The sequence below is a fragment of the Myotis nattereri genome (genome assembly GCF_964212035.1).
Source record: "Myotis nattereri genome assembly, chromosome: Y".
Classification (NCBI taxonomy): Eukaryota; Metazoa; Chordata; class Mammalia; order Chiroptera; family Vespertilionidae; genus Myotis; species Myotis nattereri.
In genome coordinates, this window is record NC_138094.1 from 11,673,335 (window position 1) to 11,692,543 (window position 19,209).

Consider the following 19,209-nt stretch of genomic DNA (forward strand, 5'->3'; position numbering starts at 1 on the left):
CCATATATCTGCTGTCTACAGGAAACCCAACTCAGAAAAAAAAGATGAACACAGACTGAGGGTAAAGGGATGGAAAAGGTTTCTCAGGTGAATGGAAATGAAAATAAAACCAAAAGCTGGGGTAGCAATACTTATATCTGACAAATTAGATCTCAAAGTGAAGGACATAAAAAGAGATAAGGAAGGCCACTTCATAATACTAAAGGGAGCAATCCAACAAGAAGAAATAGCTCTGGTAAACACATACGCACCCAATATAGGAGCACCCAAAAATGTAAGAAAACTTCTGGAGGAGATCAAGGGAGAGATTGATCATAGTAGGGGACTTTAACACCCCACTATCACCATTGGACAAATCCTCTAAACAAAAAATCAGCAAAGAAATATCAATCCTAAATGACTCACTAGATCAGATGGAATTAATTGACATCTTCAAAACATTTCACCCAAAGCCACAGAATATACATTCTTCTCAAGTGCTCATTAGTCATTTGCAAAGATAGACCATATATTGGGTAACAGGCAAAGTCTCCTCAAATTCAAGAAGATTGAAATAATATCAAGCATCTTCTCAGACCACACTGGCATAAAACTAGAAATCAACTACAACAAAAACAATCCAAAAAAAATCAACACATGGAGAATAAATAGCACGCTATTAAACAAGGACTGGGTTACCTGAGAGATCAAAGAAGAAATAGAAAACATCATGGCAACAAATGACAATGAAAACACAACAATCCAAAATGTATGGGACACAGCGAAAGCAGTCTTCAGAGGGAAGTTCGTAGCTCTACAAGCCTACTGCAAGAAACAAGAAACAATGAGAATAAATTACTTAACCCCACAACTAAAAGATTTAGAAAGAGAGCAAGAAGAATATCCCAGTGTAAGCAGAAGGAAGAAAATAATAAAGATCAGAGCGGAGATAAAAGACAAAAAAAAAAAAAAAAAACAATACAAAAGATCAACAAAACCAAGAGCTGGTTCTTTGAAAGAATAAACAAGATTGATACACCTCTATCCAGGCTACCAAGAAACAAAGAGAGAGAACCCAAATAAACAAAATCATAACTGAAAGAGGAGAAATAACTACAGACCTCACAGAAATACAAAGGATTCTTAGAAAATACTATGAACAACTCTACTCCAACAAACTAGACAACCTGGAGAAAATGGACATATTCCTAGAAAAATACAACATTCCAAAACTCAATCAGGAAGAATCTAAAAATCTCAACAGGCCAATTACTATGGAAGAAATTGAAGCAGTCATCAAAAAGCTCCCAGCAAGCAAAAGCCCAGGGCCAGACGGCTTCACAGAGGAGTTTTACCAAATATTCAAGAAAGAAATAAAAGTTATCCTCCTCACACTATTCAAAAAAATTCAAGAGGAAGAAACACTTCCATGCTCGTTCTATGAAGCCAGCATCACCCTAATACCAAAACCAGATAAAGACAACACAATGAAAGAGAATTGCAGGCCAATATCCCTCATGAACATAGATGCCAAAATCCTCAACAAAAATCTTAGCAAATCGTGTCCAGCAATACATAAGAAAGATTATACACCATGACCAAGTAGGTTTTATCCCAGGGATGCAAGGAAGGTATAATCTCCGCAAATCAATAAACGTAATACATCACATAAACAAATTGAGAGAAAAAAAACCACAGTCATATCAATTGATGCAGAAAAAGCATTTGACAAAATCCAACACCCTTTCTTGATAAAAACTCTCAGCAAGGTAAGAATAGAAAAATCACACCCCAACATAATAAAAGCCATATACGACAAACCGAAAGCCAACATCATAATCAATGGACAAAAACTAAAACCACTCCACCTAAGAACAGGAACGAGACAGGGATGCCCCTCTCACCACTTCTGCTCAACATAGTAATGGAAGTACTAGCATTTGCGATCAGACAAGAAGAAGAAATAAAAGGTATGCAAATTGGAAAAGAAGTAAGACTGTCATTTTAGCAGATGACATGATACTGTACATAGAGAACTCTAAAGACTCCATCAAAAATTTATTAGACTTAATAAATGAATTGGCAATGTAGCAGGATACAAAATTAATACCAAGAAATCTATGGCATTTCTATACACCAATAGTGAACTTATAGAAAGTGAGATTAAAAAAGCAATACCATTTACCATCGCACCAAAAAAATTAAGATACCAAGGAATAAACTTAACTAAGGAGGTAAAAAACCTATGTGCGAAAATACGGGGCACTGAAAATAGAGATAGAGAAAAACATAAACAGAAGGAAGAACATACCATCTTCATGGATTGGTAGAATCAACATCATCAGAATGTCCATACTACCCAAGGCAATCTATACATTCAATGCAATCCCCATTAAATTACCAAAGGCATATTTCACAAACTAGAGCAAATGTTCCAAAAATTCATCTGGAATAAAAAAAGACCTCGAATAGCTGCAGCAATCCTGAGAAAGAAGAACAAAGTAGGTGGGATCTCAATACCAGATAATAACTTGTATTACAAAGTCACCATTCTTAAACAGCTTGGTACTGGCACAAGAACAGACATCTAGATCAATGGAATAGATTAGAGAACCCAGAAATCGACCCAAACTACTATGCCCAATTAATATTGGACAAAGGAGGCAAGAGAATACAATGGAGTCAAGACGGTGTTGGGGAAATTGGACAGATACATGCAAAAAGATGAAACTAGACCACCAACTCACATCATAGACAAAAATAAACTTAAAATGGATAAAAGACTTAAACGTAAGATGGGAAACCATAAAAATACTAGAGGAATCCACAGGCAGCAAAATCGCAAACATATGCTGAAGGAATTTCGTCTCTAATAATGCTCCTAGGGCAATGGAAACTAAAGAGAAAATAAACAAATGGAACTACATCAAAATAAAAAGCTTTTGCATGGCACAGGAAACCATCAACAAAACAACAAGAAGAATCAATGGAATAGAATATAGAGCCCAGAAATTGACCCGAACCAATATGCAAAATTAATATTTGATAAAGGAGGCAAGAACATACAATGAAGTCAAGATAGTCTCCTCAATAAATGGTGTTGGGAAAATTGGACAGATACAGGCAAAACAATGAAACTAGACGACCAACTTACACCATGCACAAAAATAAACTCAAAATGGATAAAGGACTTAAATGTACGAAGGGAAACCATAAAAATACTAGAAGAATCCAAAGGCAACAAAATCTCAGACATATGCTGAAACAATTTCTTCACTGATACAGCTCCTAGGGCATTGGAAACTAAAGAGAAAATAAACTAATGGGACTACATCAAAAAAAAAAGCTTTTGCACAGCCAAGAAAACCATCAATAAAACTACAAGAAAGCCCACCATATTGGAGAACATATTTGTCAATGTTATCTCCGATACGGGTTTAATCTCCAACATTTACAGGGAACTCCTACAAATTAACAAAAGGAAGATAAACAATTCAATCAAAAATGGACAAATGATCAAAATAGACACCTTCCAAAAGAGTACATTCAGAAAGCCAAGAGACATATGAAAACATGCTCAAAGTCACTAATCATCAGAGAAATGCAAATCAAAACAGTAATGATGTACCATCTCACACCTGTCAGAATGGCTATCATCAACAAATCAAAAAATGACAAGTGCTGGAGTGGATGTGGAGAAGAAGGAACTCTCGTGCACTACTGGTGAGAATGCAGACTGGTGCAGCCACTATGGAAGACAGTATGGAGTTTCCTCAAAAAACTAAAAGTGGAACTCCCATTTGACCCCATGATGCCACTTCTAGGCATATATCCCAAGAAAACAGAAACAACAATCAGAAAGGATATATGCACCCATATGTTCTTAGCAGTGCAATTCACCATAAGGTATTACATGCTAAGATCTGGAAACAGCCTAAGTGCCCATAAGTAGAAAAATGGATTAGAAAACTGTGGTACATCTACACGATGGAATACTATGCTGCTGTAAAAAAGAAGGAACTCTTACCATTTGCAACGGCATGGATGGAACTGGAGAATATTATGCTAAGTGAAATAAGCCGGTCAATGAAGGAAAAATACTACATGATCTCACTCATTTATGGATAATTAAGACCATTATAAACTTATGAACAAAAATAGATATGGAGGCAGAGCAGCCTCGAACAGATTGTCAAACTACAGTAGGAAGACCGGGGAGGGTTGTGGGGCAGAAGGGGTTGGAGTAAGAGATCAACCGAAGGACTTGAATATAAGTATAACCAATGGACATAAGACAGTGGGGGGTACAGGAGGCCAGGGGATTGTTAAGGGCAGGAAAAAAGGAGACATATGTAATACTCTTTGTAATACTTTAAGCGATAAAACAACTTAAAAAAATAAAAAAAAATAAAAGCAGAGAAATAAAAGAAACAATAAGAAGACCCACTGCATGGGAGAAGATATTTGGCAATGATATCACGGATAAGTGTTTAATCTCCAACATTTACAGAGAACTCATGAAACTTAACAATAGGAAGATAAACAATCCAATCAAAAAATGGACAACAGACCTGAAGAGACACTTTTCGAAAGAGGACATACAAAAGGCCAAAGACATATGAAAACATGCTCAAAGTCGCTAATTATATGAGAGATGCAAATCAAAACGACAATGTGGTACCATCTCACACCTGTCAGAATGGCTATCATCAACAAATCAACAAACAACAAGTGCTGGAGAGGATGTGGAGAAAAAGGAACTCTCGTGCACTGCTGGTGGGAATGCAGACTGGTGAGCCACTGTGGAGAGCAGTATGGAGCTTCCACAAAAAACTAAAAATGGAACTCCCATTTGACCCCGTGATCCCACTTCTAGGAATATATCCCAAGAAGCCAGAAACACCAATCAGAAAGGATATATGCACTCCTATCTTCATAGCAGCACATTTTACTATAGCTAAGATTTGGAAACAGTGTAAGTGCCCATCAACAGAGGAGTGGATCAAAAAACTGTGGTCGATTTACAGAATGGAATACTATGCTGCGGCAAAAAAGAAGGAACACTTGCCTTTTGTAACAGAATGGATGGAACTGGAGAGCAGTATGCTAAGTGAAATAAGCCAGTCAGAGAAAGATAAATACCTCATGATTTCACTCATTTGTGGAATATAGAGAACAACAGAGACTGATGAAAAGGGACAGATCCAAAGACTGAGAAACAGCGATCAGGCTATTAATCCCCAGAGGGAAAGTAGGCAAGGGAGGGGGCAAGACTTGTATGCATGCATATAAGCCAGACCAATGGACACGGACAACAGGGGGATGAGAGCATGAGTGGGGGTAGGGGGAGGAGAAAAGGGGTTTAATGGGGGGGACGAAGACACATTTGTAATACCTTAAGTAATAAAGAATTTTTTAAAAAAAGAAATCAACTACAATAAAAACAATCAAAAAAATTCAAACACTTGGAAGCTGAATAGCATGCTATTAAATAATGATTGGGTTGCCAAAGAGATCAAAGAGAAGTTAAAAACATCCTTGAAACAAATGACAATCCATTGTTGTGAAAACACAACAATCCAAAATCTATGGGACACAGTGAAAGCAGTTCTGAGAGGGAAGTTTATAGCTCTACAGGCCTACCTCAAAATAAACAAGGAAAAATGTTAATAAATTATCTAACTCTATAACATAAAGAATTAGAGAGTAGCAAGGAAAGCCCAGAGTGAACAGAAGGAAAGAGATAATAGAGACCAAAACAAAAATAAATGACTTAGAGACCAAATATATATGGTCAATGAAACCAAGAGCTGGTTCTTTGAAAGAATAAACAAAATTGATGAAAATCTAGGCGGCTCACCAAGGAACAAAGAGATAGGACCTAGATAAACAAAATCAGAAATGAAAGAGGCAAAATAACAACAGACCCCACAGAAATACAAAGGATTGTTAAAAAAAAATACTATGAAAAACTAGACAACCTAGAGGAAATGGACATATTTCTAGAAAAATAAGACCTTCCAAAACTCAACCAAGAAGAATCAAAAAATCTCAACAGGCTGATAACTAAGGAGGAAATTGACCTGTACTCAGAAAACTATAGAACATTGAAAAAATAGATAAAGACATAAATAGATAGAAGAACACACTTTGTTCATGGATTGGTAGAATCAACACCATTAAAATGTCCATACTATTCAAAGCAATCTATAGATTCAATGCAATCCCCATTAAAATACCAACAGCATATTTTGCAACCTAGAGAAAACAACAATTCATATAGAATTAAGAAAACTCCAAATAGCCACAGCAATCCTGAGAAAGAAGAGCAAAGTGGGTGGGATCTCAATACCAGATATCAAGCTACATTACAAAGCCACTGTTCTCAGAGCTGCCCAGTACTGGCACAAGAACAGACATATAGAACAATGGAATAGAATAGAGAACCCAGAATTCTACCCAAGCCAGTATGCTCAATTAATATTTGACAAAAGATGCAAGAGCATACAATGGAATCAATACAGTCTCTTCAATAAATGGTGTTGGGAAAATTGAACTGATACATGTAAAAAAATGAAACTAGACCACCAACGTACACCGTACCCAAAAATAAACTGAAAATGGATAAAGGACTGAAATGTAAGATGGGAAACCATAAAAATCTTAGAGGAATCTACAGGCAGCAAGATCTCAGACATATGCCGTGATTTTTGATAAAAACCACCAGCAAAGTGGGAATAGAGGAATCATAGCTCAACATAATAAAAGCAGTGTCTTCACCAATACAGATCCTAGGGCAATGGAAACTAATAAGGGAATAAACAAATGGGACTACATCAATATAAAAACCTTCTGCACATCAAATGAAACCATCAACAAAACAATAAAAATGCCCACTGCATGGGAGAATATAGTTGCCAATGTTATTTCAGATAAGGGTTTAATCTCCAAAGTTTACAGGAAGTCATACAACTTAACAAAAGGAAGATAAACAATCCAATCAAAAAATGGGGAACGGACCTAAATACAGTCAATCCTTGGGTTATGTAGGTCTCGACTTACCGTTTTGTGGTTAGTCTTCATCTCCCATTTATTTATAAAAAAATGTTTCGTCATTTCGATGTATGTACATATGTGCTTTATGTTTTTTATTATTTATTTACCACAAGTAAAGGTCAGGATTTGCCGGGCTGAGGTAACCCTCCCACCCAAATACATGAATTTTTGTGCACTAGGCCTCTAGTCCTATATAATATAAGCCTAATATACAAATTGTTTCCTCGACTAGAGTTTGGCTGGGAGTTTGACAGCTTAACCAGTCTCTATGACATGCACTGACCACCAATGGGCAGACGCTCGGACCAGTAACTTAGCTTGCTGCAGGCGCTGGTGGGTTGGACTGGAAAGTGAGGTGTGAGGAGAGAGCTGTCAGGAAGCTCCCAGGGTTTGGCCGCTGGATGGATGAGGATGGCAGTGGGAGCCAAGAGGGATGGAGCAGGAGGGGAGGCTGCTACACTTGATTCAAGAGCCCTCTGCAGCCTGTGGCGTTCTCAGTGCACGAGTTATAATATTCAGAGATGCTTATTTTTATTTGTTAAGTTTCACTAACTACTCCAGGAGAGTGGGTAGCACCATTACAGGGGGCAGGCCAGGCATACCTGCCCAAAGCCAAGGTGCAGCTTTGGGCCCCTGGAATGCAACAGAGAGAGGGGTGGGGCTGTCAGAGAAACTGAGTCCAAAACTTGAAGTGGAGGCATCAAGGGGTGGAGGGTGATAGTTGTGCAGGGGTCTAGAAAAGCTAATGGGTGGGGGCAGCTGAGGAGCTCAATGCCTCTCTCATGGGACAAGCACCACATCTCTCCCTCCTCCTCCCGGTGACTTGTCACCCCAGCTCTTCTCCAAAGCTTGGGCTTGCCCCACACAGCTCTCCACCACTGCACACCCCACACTGCTTTGCCTACCCCACCCCACTCTACACAACCCCCTTCAATTCCCACACAGCCTTTGGAGAGCTCCACTCCCAGAGGAGAAAGTGGGAGGCTGTAGACAGGAGGTCACATGAGGAGGGGGCAGAGGAGGGCCCACCAAGTTAGATGGAGGGGAAGGAGAGAAACCCCACAGGACTAGGGGCAGAGACAGGCGGGGAAGGAGGGCCATGTGGAAGCTTTGCCCTTGGTTGAAGTAGAAATCCTGACCCCATTTTACAGACCCTAGCAGAGTGTGTGTGTGGGGAGGGTCAAAGACAAAAGAGGGTTTGAGGGGACTGGATGGAGAGCAGCAACATTTGATTAATGGCCTATTTATTATTTTTGTTAATATATTTTTTTTTGATTTCAGAGAGGAAGGCAGAGAGAGAGAGAGAGAGAGAGAGAGAGAGAGAGAGAGAGAGAGAGAGAGAGAGAAGAGAGAGAGAGAGAGAGGGAGAGAGAGAAACATCAATGATGAGAGAGAATCGATCTGCCTCCCACACACCACCTCCTGGGGATTAAGCCTGCAACCCAGGAATGTGCCCTTGACTGGAATCAAACCCAGGACCCTTCAGTCCACAGGATGTGGTTCTATTCACTGAGGCAAACCATCTAGGGAAACTCATGGCCTATTTAAAACCACTGAAGTAGGCTGAGGAGGAGTCTTACCATGATGGTGTTACCTGATAATGAGGGTGTCTCTCCTTATGTTGGAGTAATTGGAACTGCAGCTAAGTTAAGACACATTCATGGAGCCTGCAAAGGGTTTACACACACACAATTCAATTTACTTCATGTGGCAGCTGATGATGGTGAGCAGAGCCTTGGAAAGACATGCGGTCTCCAAGACCAGGGGCAGGAGAAAGTGCATGCGGGGCATTCCGCACCTTGAGTTACTATCTATTCCTATATAATAAAGATGTAATATGCAAATTAACCCTCACACCCTCACAAGACCAGGCCAGCAGGGGGGATAGTGAGGGACAACCAAACAACTGAACAAGCAGTTGCATGGTGTGACCAGGTCGGCGGGGGGGGTTAGTGAGGGATCACCAAATAAATAAACAGCAGGCTGCGTTGGGCGACAAGGCCTGTCAGGGAAGAGGCATCAGTGGTGACCAGGCTGGCAGGGGGCACAGTTCGGGGCAACCAGGTCAGCATGGGGGCAGTTGGGGGTGGCCAGGCCGGCAGTAGGAGGCATTTAGGGGCAACCAGGCAGGCAGGCATATGAGCGATTAGGAGCCAGAGGTCCAAGATTGTGAAAGGGATCCCAGATTGGAGAGGGTGCAGGCTGGGCTGAGGGGACCCCCCTCCCTTGCATGAATTTTGTGCACTGGGATTCTAGTCTTATCTAATAATAGAGAAACATGGTAATTAACAGTAACTTCGCTACCCTTCCCATTGGCTAATCAGCAAGATATGCAAATTAACTGCCAACCAATATGGCAGCCGGCAGCCGGACAGCTGAAGCAAACAGGAGGCTTGCTTCAGTGAAGGAGGAAGCCAACGTTCCCCGCCTGCTGCTGCCAGCCTCTGAGCTTGCACTCTAAGAAACAATGTTGCAATTATAGAAGCTAAAAAATCCCCAGAAACCTGATTTCAGGTGTCAGAGCTGGAGCGAGCAGGACCGCAAAAGTGTTACAATTATAGAACCCAAACAAACCCAGATAAATGCTTTCAGCAGCCAAGGTCTCAGAGCTGGAGCCAAGCCTCCGAGCTAAAGCCGGCTCTCAGCTCCAGTGACAGCCATAGCAGGTAAATAAATCCCAGAATTAATAAAAAAAAAGAAAAAAAGGAGAGGTTTGGAGCTTCAGTCACCTGCCAGTCTGAAAATGGCCCTCAGCCCCTCACCCAGACTGGCCAGGCACCCCATTGGGGACCCCCACCCTGAACAAGGTGTGACCAGCTGAAAACAGCCATCATCTGCTCATCCAGGCTGACCAGGCACCCAAGCAGGACCCTCACCCTGATCCAGGACACCCTTCAGGACAAACCAGCTGGCCCCCACCCATGTACCAGGCCTCTATCCTATATAGTAAAAGGGTAATATGCCTCCCAGCACCAGGATCAGCGGAGCCGCGAGGCCTCCTGGCACCGGGATCAGCGTGACAGGGGGCAGCGCCCAAACCCCCTGATTGCTGTGTGGCTCTGTGTGTGACAGGAGGCGGGACCACAACCTCCCTATCCGCCCTGCTCTGTTTGTGACAGGGGAAGGCGCCCCAACCCCCTGATCAACCCTGCTCTGTGCCTGATTGGGGGAGCTCCCCAAACCCCTGATCGCCCTGCAGCTCTGTGTGTGACAGGGTGTGGCACCCCAACCCTCTGATCGGCCCTGCTCTGTGTGTGACAGGGTGTGGCGCCCCAACCCCCTGATCGGTCCTGCCCTGAGTGTAACAGAGTGTGGCGCCCCAACTCCCCTATCAGCCCTACTCTGTGTGTGACAGAAGAGAGCTCTCCAAACCCCTGATCGACCCTGCTCTGTGCGTGACAGGTTACGGAGCCCCAACCCCCTGATGGGCCTGCTCTGTGCGTGACAGGGGGGAGCTCCCCAACCCCCTGACTGGCCCTGCTCTGTGCATGACAGGGGGTGGCGCCGCAACCTCCCCATTGACCCTGCCTTGAGTGTGACAGGGGGCGGTGCCCCAACCCCCCAATCATACCTACCCTGAGCGTGACTGAGGGTGGCATTGCAACCTCCTGATTCGCCCTGCTCTGTGCATGACAGGGGACAGCAACCCAACTCCCTAATCAGCCCTGCTCTGAGCCTGACCAGGGGCTGCACCTAGGGATTGGGCCTGCCCTCTGCCACCTGGGAGCAGGCCTAAGCCAGCAGGTTGTTATCTCCCGAGGGGTCCCAGATTGCGAGAGGGCACAGGCCGGGCTGAGGGACCCCCCTCCCCCCCAAGTGCACAAATTTTTGTGCACAGGGCCTCTAGTATATATATATAAAGCCTAATATGCTAAGTGTCGGACTGTGCAGTTGGCCGACTAGTCACTATGACATGTGCTGACCACCAGGGGGCAGATGCTTGGACCACTAGGTTAATTTGCAGCTTGAGTCCCGCCAATTAGGACTGGGTGAGATTAGGCCAGACAGGCCCTGGAGCCCTCCCTTGGTCTCTCTCCAGCTACTGGCCCCAATCAGAAGTGGGTGAGAGAGCCCTGATCAGCCCCAATCATTGGACAGGCAGAGGGACCCCAACCATGCATGGATTCATGCAGTGTTGAGTAAGCGTGGTGAAAGTGGACATCCTTTTCTTATTCCTCTTGTTAAGGGAAACACTTTTAGTTTTTGTCCATTCAGTATTATGTTGTGTGTAGTTTTGTTATATGTGGCCTATATTATGTTGAGATATGATCTCTCTATTTCCACTCTTTTGAGAGTTTTTATCAAAAAAGAGTGCTTGATTTTATCAAATCCTTTTTCTGCATCTATTGATATGATCATGTGGTATTTATTTTTCAATTTATTTATGTGATGTATCACACTTATTGATCTGCAAATATTGTACCAGCCTTATAACCTTGGAATAAATCCCACTTTATCATGGTATATGATCTCTAATAATAAAAGCATCATGTGCTAATTGGACTGGACAGCTGAACAACCTTCCTCGCATCCTTCTAGATGGCCTTCTGGACGAAGCCAGGACTGTGAGGCCTAGGCAAGCCAAGGCAGCTGCAAGGGCCAAGCCCCTTGCACAAGTTTTGTGCTTGGGTCTCTAGCCTTTTCAAAATATTGTTGGATCTGATATGCTAATATTTTGCTGAGGATTTATTTTTTATTTATTTCATTTATTAATACTTATTGTTGAGATTATTACAGATGCCCATCTTTTTTCCCCCCATAGTTTACCTCCACCCAGTTCCCACCCTACTCCAGGCCCTCGCCATCCTATTGTCTGTGTCCATAGGTAATGCATATAAGATCTTTGCCTAATCTCTTCCCACCATCCCTCCAAATCCCCTTGCCTATAAGAATTGTCAGTCTGTCCCATTTCCATGCCTCTAATTCTATGCCATTCACCAGTTTAATTTGTTCAGCAGATTTTTTATTCATTTGATTTTTAGATTCAATTGTTGATAGATATATCTTTGTTGTCACTTTGATGCTCATATTTTTTATCTTTACCCTTTCCTTCTTCTTCCTCTTCTTTTTTTTTTTAAATACATTTTATTGATTTTTTACAGAGAGGAAGGGAGAGAGATAGAGAGTTAGAAACATCGATGAGAGAGAAACATCGATCAGCTGCCTCCTGCCCACAACCCAGGCACATGCCCTTGACCGGAATCGAACCTGGGACCCTCCAGTCCGCAGGCCGACGCTATCCACTGAGCCAAACCGGTTTTGGCTTCTTCCTCTTCTTAAAGAATACCCTTCAGCATTTCATATAATACTAGTTTGGTGGTGATAAACTCTTTTAGCTTATTCTTGACTGAAGCTCTTTATCTGACCTTCAATTCGAAATGACAACTTTGCTGGGTAAACTTGGTCATAGGTTCTTGCTATTCATCACTTTAAATATTTCTTGCTTCTCCCTCTGGCCTGCATAGTTTCTGTTGAGAAATCAGCTGAGTCATATGGGCACCCCTTGTAGGTAACTAACTTGCTGCTTTTAAGATTATCTCTTTATCTATAGCCTTGGCATTTTAATTATCATGTATCTTGATGTGGTCTTCTTTGGATTCCTCTTCTTTTGGGTTCTCTGAGCTTCCTGGACTTGAAAGTCTGCTTCTTTCACCAGGTAGGGGAAGTTTTCTGCCATTATTTCTTCAAATAAGTTTTCAATATCTTGCTCACCCTTTCATCTTCTGGCACCCCCATAATTTGGATATTGGTGCACTTAAAGTTGTCCCAGAGGCTCCTTACTCTATCTTCATATTTTTTAATTCTTTTTTCTACAGCCACTTGGCCTGGAGGTCAAACCCTCCCTGGTATTAGCTACAACAATCAAGGCTTAACTACAAGACTGCGCACAAAGACCACTAGGGGGTGCACCAAGAAAGCATAACAAAATGCGGAGACAAAGAAACAGGACAAAATTGTCAATGGAAGCTATAGAGTTCAGAACCACACTTTTAAGGTCTCTCAAGAACTGTTTAGAAGCCGCCGATAAACTTAATGAGATCTACAAGAAAACTAATGAGACCCTCGATGTTGTGATGGGGAACCAACTAGAAATTAAGCATACATGGACTGAAATAACGAATATTATACAGACTCCCGACAGCAGACGAGAGGAGCGCAAGAATCAAGTCAATGATTTGAAATGCGAGGAAACAAAAAACACCCAACCGGAGGGGCGGAATGAAAAAAGAATCCAAAAATGCGAGGATAGTGTAAGGAGCCTCTGGGACAGCTTCAAGCATACCAACATCAGAATTATAGGGGTGCCAGAAGATGAGAGAGACCAAGATATTGAAAACCTATTTGAAGAAATAATGACAGAAAACTACCCCCACCTGGTGAAAGAAATGGACTTACAGGTCCAAGAAGCGTGGAGAACCCCAAACAAAAGGAATCCAAAGAGGACCAAGACACATCATAATTAAAATGCCAAGAGCAAGAGACAAAGAGAGAATCTTAAAAGCAGCAAGAGAAAGAAACTCAGTTACCTACAAGGGAATACCCATACGACTGTCAGCTCATTTCTCAACAGAAACTTTGCAGGCCAGAAGGGAGTGGCAAGAAATACTCAAAGTGATGAATACCAAGAACCTACAACCAAGATTACTTTATCCAGCAAAGCTATCATTCAGAACTGAAGGTCAGATAAAGAGCTTCACAGATAAGGAAAAGCTAAAGGAGTTCATCACCACCAAACCAGGATTATATGAAATGCTGAAAGGTATCCTTTAAGAAGAGGAAGAGGAAGAAAAAGGTAAATATACAAATTATGAACAACAAACATGCATCTATCAACAAGTGAATCTAAGAATCAAGTGAATAAATATTCTGATGAACAGAATGAACTGGTGATTATAATAGAATCAGGGACATAGAAAGGGAATGGACTGACCATTCTTGGGAGGGAAAGGGGTGTGGGAGATGCGGGAAGAGACTGGACAGAAATCGTGCACCTATGGATGAGGACAGTGGGTGGGGAGTGAGGGAGGAGGTTGGGGCGGGAACTGGGAGGAGGGGAGTTCTGGGGGGAAAAAGAGGAACAAATGTAATAATCTGAACAATAAAGATTTAATTAAAATATAAATAAATAATTTTTTTTTTCTCTTCTGGTTGGGTGTTTTTTGTTTCCTCGTGTTTCAAATCATTGATTTGATTCTTCGGATTCACTAGTCTACTGTTGAATCCCTGTATATTATTTTTTATTTCAGTGTATGGTCCTTTTCAATTTTCTTGGCATTCTCCCTAAGATCCCTGTAAGTATCACTAAGTTCTGCTGGGATCCAACCCCAGCAGGTCCAGGGGTTCTCAAAGGCGTAGACGGAGTCGGCGAAGAAGGAAGGACACAGAGACAGTGTTCAGTTGATCAGCAGCCTAGCCAGGATCTCCAGCCAGGATCTCCAGCCAACTTCTGGTCTGGATCTCCAGAGAGGTTCTGCTGTTTATTGTCTTGTTACATCCGTATTTATACCAGTTGATTTTAATCCTGTCAATTTCTATTACAAAGGTTAGGGTGTTTCTTATCTCCATTCCAGGGAGTAAAGATTATGTAGCTTAAGCATGATTGTTTGTAGTTAAAGTGATTAACTACCCGCCTGGCACTTAGTTAAGGAGTTTCATCCCCTCCCTAACTTCAGGGAAAAATCCCTACCTGGGGAAACAACCTGTCTTGGAGAGGTGACCTTGGTTAAAACACACAGCGCTAAGGGGAGCAAACATATTAAGAACAGTATGCTATGTACGCCAGGTCCCTTGAAACATATGCTGTGCAGATGTTTCTATCCTGTAGCGACTGTGTCAAGCAGCAAGGCTTCCGGCAAATTCCCCCTTTCTTGTTTTTCAAATGAGAGCACATGCAAATCACTGGCCACCTCTCAGATTGGGCCATTTAAAACTCGGAAGAAGACTGGCAAGCAATGACAGTGAGCATAACTATAAACATAGTGGATGGAGTGCACAAGGAGCCCCATTCCTGTAGAAGGTTGCCGGCCTCTTCAGTCAAGGGATTTCAGCTGTCTTCAAGTTGTTGTTTTGATTGTCTTTGTTGGTCTGGCTAGCGGGCGGCGTCACTGGCGACGGGCTTCCCGAAGCATCAGCGAGTTGAAGGGCTGCATCAAAGCGTCCATCAGGGCCGTGGTTGATGGTGGTGTCGGTGTCCGAGGAGGAGTAAGCTGTGCCCTCTGGGTCAGCTGATATGGAAGATGGAGGGCAATAGAGAGAAAAAGAAGAGAAAGCAAAAGAACTACAAGGCATGGAAGTGTTTAGAAAAAAGAGGGAGAAGACAGGGAAGAAGGCAGCATCCTGACACAGCCCTTACCTTCAGCTGACCCTTTCCCCGTGGTCCAAGGTAGAAATGGGAAACAAGTCCTGTTGCAGTGAGAGGGCAGCTGCTGTCAGCCAGTCTCTGTCTTTACCTGGGTCCCGATCTGAGCTGGGTGTGGGAAGCAGGAAGCAGCCATGGCGACAGGAGACCTTCCTCAGAAGGGGCGAGTGTTCAAGCCCCTGAACCATTGGGGGGGGGTGAGGATCTGTGCCCCACCTCTGTTGAACCCCAAGTTCTCTCCTACTGGCCCTCCGAACTGTGCCTGTCTTAGGTTGCCCCACCCCTTGGGGTCTTACCCGTCTTTGACTACCAGCCATCTCTGGGCCAAGTAGGGTGATGTGAGGTTCAGTTCTGTCTCCTTGGTAGCCTATGTCCCTCTGGCCTCCATGCCCAGCAACTGCCTTGGGATCCCCTTGCCTGCTGGCGGGGCCCCGACATTGATCACATATCTTGGGGAACCCGGGTTTCTTCTCCAGGGAGGGCCCAGCTCACGCTATTGGGTGAGAGACAGATCCACGGTACCAGCCACCATGAGGCTTCAACCTCAGCATGAACAGAGAGCTCAGGCAATAGCTATGGGCAATTGGATTGTAAGAAGAGGGTCCCTCTTGGCACAAGGGTAAGAGAGGCCAATACAGGACAAAGGAGAGTCCAGGAACAGGGCTTTCTCAGCCCAGGATGTCAGGCTCTTGGCACAAGGCAACTCCATGTATGGGACATATACCAAACACCCCTAGTCACGGCGTAAAAGAGAGGTGCCCTTCCTGGAACAGTAGGGTAGGGAGATTCTAGAAAAGGCTGTGTTCAGGAAAGAAGGAGAAAGGCCAAAGAACCATCAAACAAGTAGTTAGGTTTTAAAAGAAGGAAAAAAGGAAAGGAGATGTGGGGCAAAGCTGGGACATGTGGAAAGACAAAAAGGAGGCACATGTGATCCTCCCAACGGACAGATTGTTCCAGCTCAGGGCTGCACATCTGCTGCAGACGGGCACTGGTCAGGTGTGCTATGGTGAGGCAGAGATGGAGGGCGGTGAGACATAAGGTTGGACTAGACGGTCTGGAATCCACACAGGTGAGTCTGCGTCCTGTGGAAATATATAAGCATATCCTCTCCCCCAGGTTAAAAGTACATCAGGTCCCTTCCAGGTTCCTGTAAGCAAGTCTCTCCATTTGACGAGGGCTTTAGGTTTAGTTAAATCAGGGTTCCAATGCCTGTACATCGGGGAATTTCCCTCAGAATCTACATTTAGTATATTAATTACAAATAGAGTATGTTGTAGAACATGATGAGGAGAGGAATATTTAAACTCATTTTCTTGTAATATTTTGTAACAGGAGTAAATCAAACACCGCTGGGGCTATATAATAGAACTCCCATTTGAGATAAGATATCTCTTCCCCATAATGTAAACGGGATAGTCGTAATTACATAGGGACAGAATGTTCCTGAATGTTGATCTTCATCAGCCCAAGTTAAAATCTGAGAACTCTTTTTTACATTAGATGCCTTGCCTAGGCCTACTAGGGAAGTGGAGGTGGTGTGCGTGGGCCATGAAGAGGGCCAATCCTTCCCTGCTATGCAGGACACATCTGCTCCTGTATCCAATAGACCTTCAATTGGTTTTCCCTGAATTTGTAAAATTTTTGTAGGTCTAGTAGCATGGATTTCTTGTATCCAAAATGCTGCATCACTAGATCCAAAGCCTCTGGCCCCTCTAGCTTTCTGGGTAACAGCTGTCCCTATTTTATGTATTGGTAACAGGAGTAATTGGGCAATTCTCTGGTTGGGCTGAATCTGTATAGCTGTGGTGGGTGGGGAAAGTAAAATCTGTATTTCTCCTGTGTAGTCTGCATCAACAACTCCTGGGATGACTAAGATCCCCTGTAACGAGGTGGAGCTCCGTCCTAATATTAAACCTACAGTTCCCTCAGGCAGCGGCCCAGACACTCCTGTAGGAATGGCTGCTACTGGTGAGTCTGGGGTTAGTATTGCATGGGTGGTTGAGTGCAGGTCCAATCCTGCACTGCCTGGGGTTGCCCTGAAGAGGTCACTGACTGATCGAAATTTGCAGAGGGGTTGAAGGTTGATGCCCCTTTTATTGCAGGGGCCTGGGGCTGGCCCCTTCTCAAGTTTCCCAATTGAGGTGATGGGATATAACCTCCTTGGGAGCTATTTGTAGAGTTTAAAGGCCGACCATTTTTTTTTTTTAAATATATTTTATTGATTTTTTTACAGAGAGGAAGGGAGAGAGATAGAGAGTTAGAAACATCGATGAGAGAGAAACATCGATCAGCTGCCTCCTGCACATCTCCCACTGGGGATGTGCTCGCAACCCAGGTACATGCCCTTGACCGGAATCGAACCTGGGACCTTTCAGTCCGCAGGCCGACGCTCTATCCACTGAGCCAAACCGGTTTTGGCTGGCCAACCATTTTTATGGTATTTTGATCTACATTCCTTTGCCCAATGGAATCCTTTCTGACATCGGGGACAAACGGTTTTTGGAGGATTAATATTATTCCCTAATGTATTTCCAGGCTGTCGAGGAGCTTGCCATCTGGCCTGAGTATTATTATTTTTATTTGCGCATTCTCTGCTAAAGTGCCCAGATAAGCCACAGGAGTAGCAGTTCATATTTCTTTTATTACCTGTAGTATTGCTGGCTTGTCCTATACCCTGTACATATTGAGGGTATGTCTCCCCTTTGAGAGCTGCAGCTATAGCTACACCCTGTATAAATGCTGGACTTACATCAGCACACTGTTTTATAAAATCATTTATAGTTCCTGTTCTGCGAATCCGCCTTAATAAAGCCTGACAGGTATTATTAGCATTTTCAAAAGCCAGTTGTTTGATTAGGATATCGGCTGCCTCTTTGTTATTGATTACTCTCTTGACTGCCTGTATGAGGTGAGAAAGGAAATCCTGATATGGTTCCTCGACCTTCTGTTTAACCTCTGTAAGGGTGGTTGTTTTTCCTGCTGTATAAGGTAGGGATTTCCAGGCATTTCCTGCACAACTGGTTACTTTGGTAAGTGCCCCTGTGGGCATATTCATTCGCTCCTGAGCCATGTTAAAATCACCTTCTCCTAATATCATGTCTAGGGTTATTCTTTTTCTTTTTTTTTTTTTTTTGCTAGTGGCTACAGCTTTCTTAGAAAGATCATCATATTCAGTTTTCCATAATAAGTAATCACCTCCTGAGAGACAGGCTTTACAAACCTGTGACCAATCATAAGGAGTCATCCATTTACTGGCTAGGGTTTCTACCAAGGTTTGTGTGTAAGGAGCTAGAGGTCCATATTCAGAGCAGGCCAATTTTAATTCTTTAAGTACTTTGTAAGGTATAGGCTCCCAGGTGGGGTTTCCGTCCCCACCAGACTCATTCTCATATGCAACTGGGAAGCAGAGTGAGAATTCAAGATCTCCATTAGCTTCAGCTTCTCTTATCGCCCTTTGAAATTTAGACATGGAGCTCTTAGGAGCCACAGTCTTCCTTTCTAATTTGGGGAGCCTGTTTTGAATGGGATGGCCTCTCTCCTCTCTACTGACTGGAAAGGACCAATGGTCATGTTTATGATATTTATTCTCCTCCCGATCAGTAGGCATAGCTAAATTGCTTTTAGATTGAGCTGAAGACAATGATGATGTGTCCTCTCTGGGTGGAGCCGAGGGACTATTTAAAATTTGAGAAAGTTCAACCGTTTTTGCCTCTGGTGCCAAGGTGTCACAGATTGAATTCCAGAGGGAAAAGACATTTGGCAGGACTTTCTCAGATCCATGGTAGCTGTAATAGTTCTTTAATTGCTTTCCTGCT

The 19,209-nt window shown here is 43.2% G+C and overlaps 1 pseudogene across 1 annotated transcript in view; it reads right to left on the reverse strand.

Moving 5' to 3' along the window:
- Positions 1-658: 658 nt before the first annotated feature.
- Positions 659-19,209, reverse strand: part of LOC308512336 (TCF3 fusion partner homolog) — a 125,805-nt pseudogene continuing 107,254 nt past the window's right edge. The window contains exon 2 of the transcript in view: positions 659-678. The product of the transcript in view is annotated as a TCF3 fusion partner homolog (transcript). The remainder of the gene's footprint in view (positions 679-19,209) is intronic.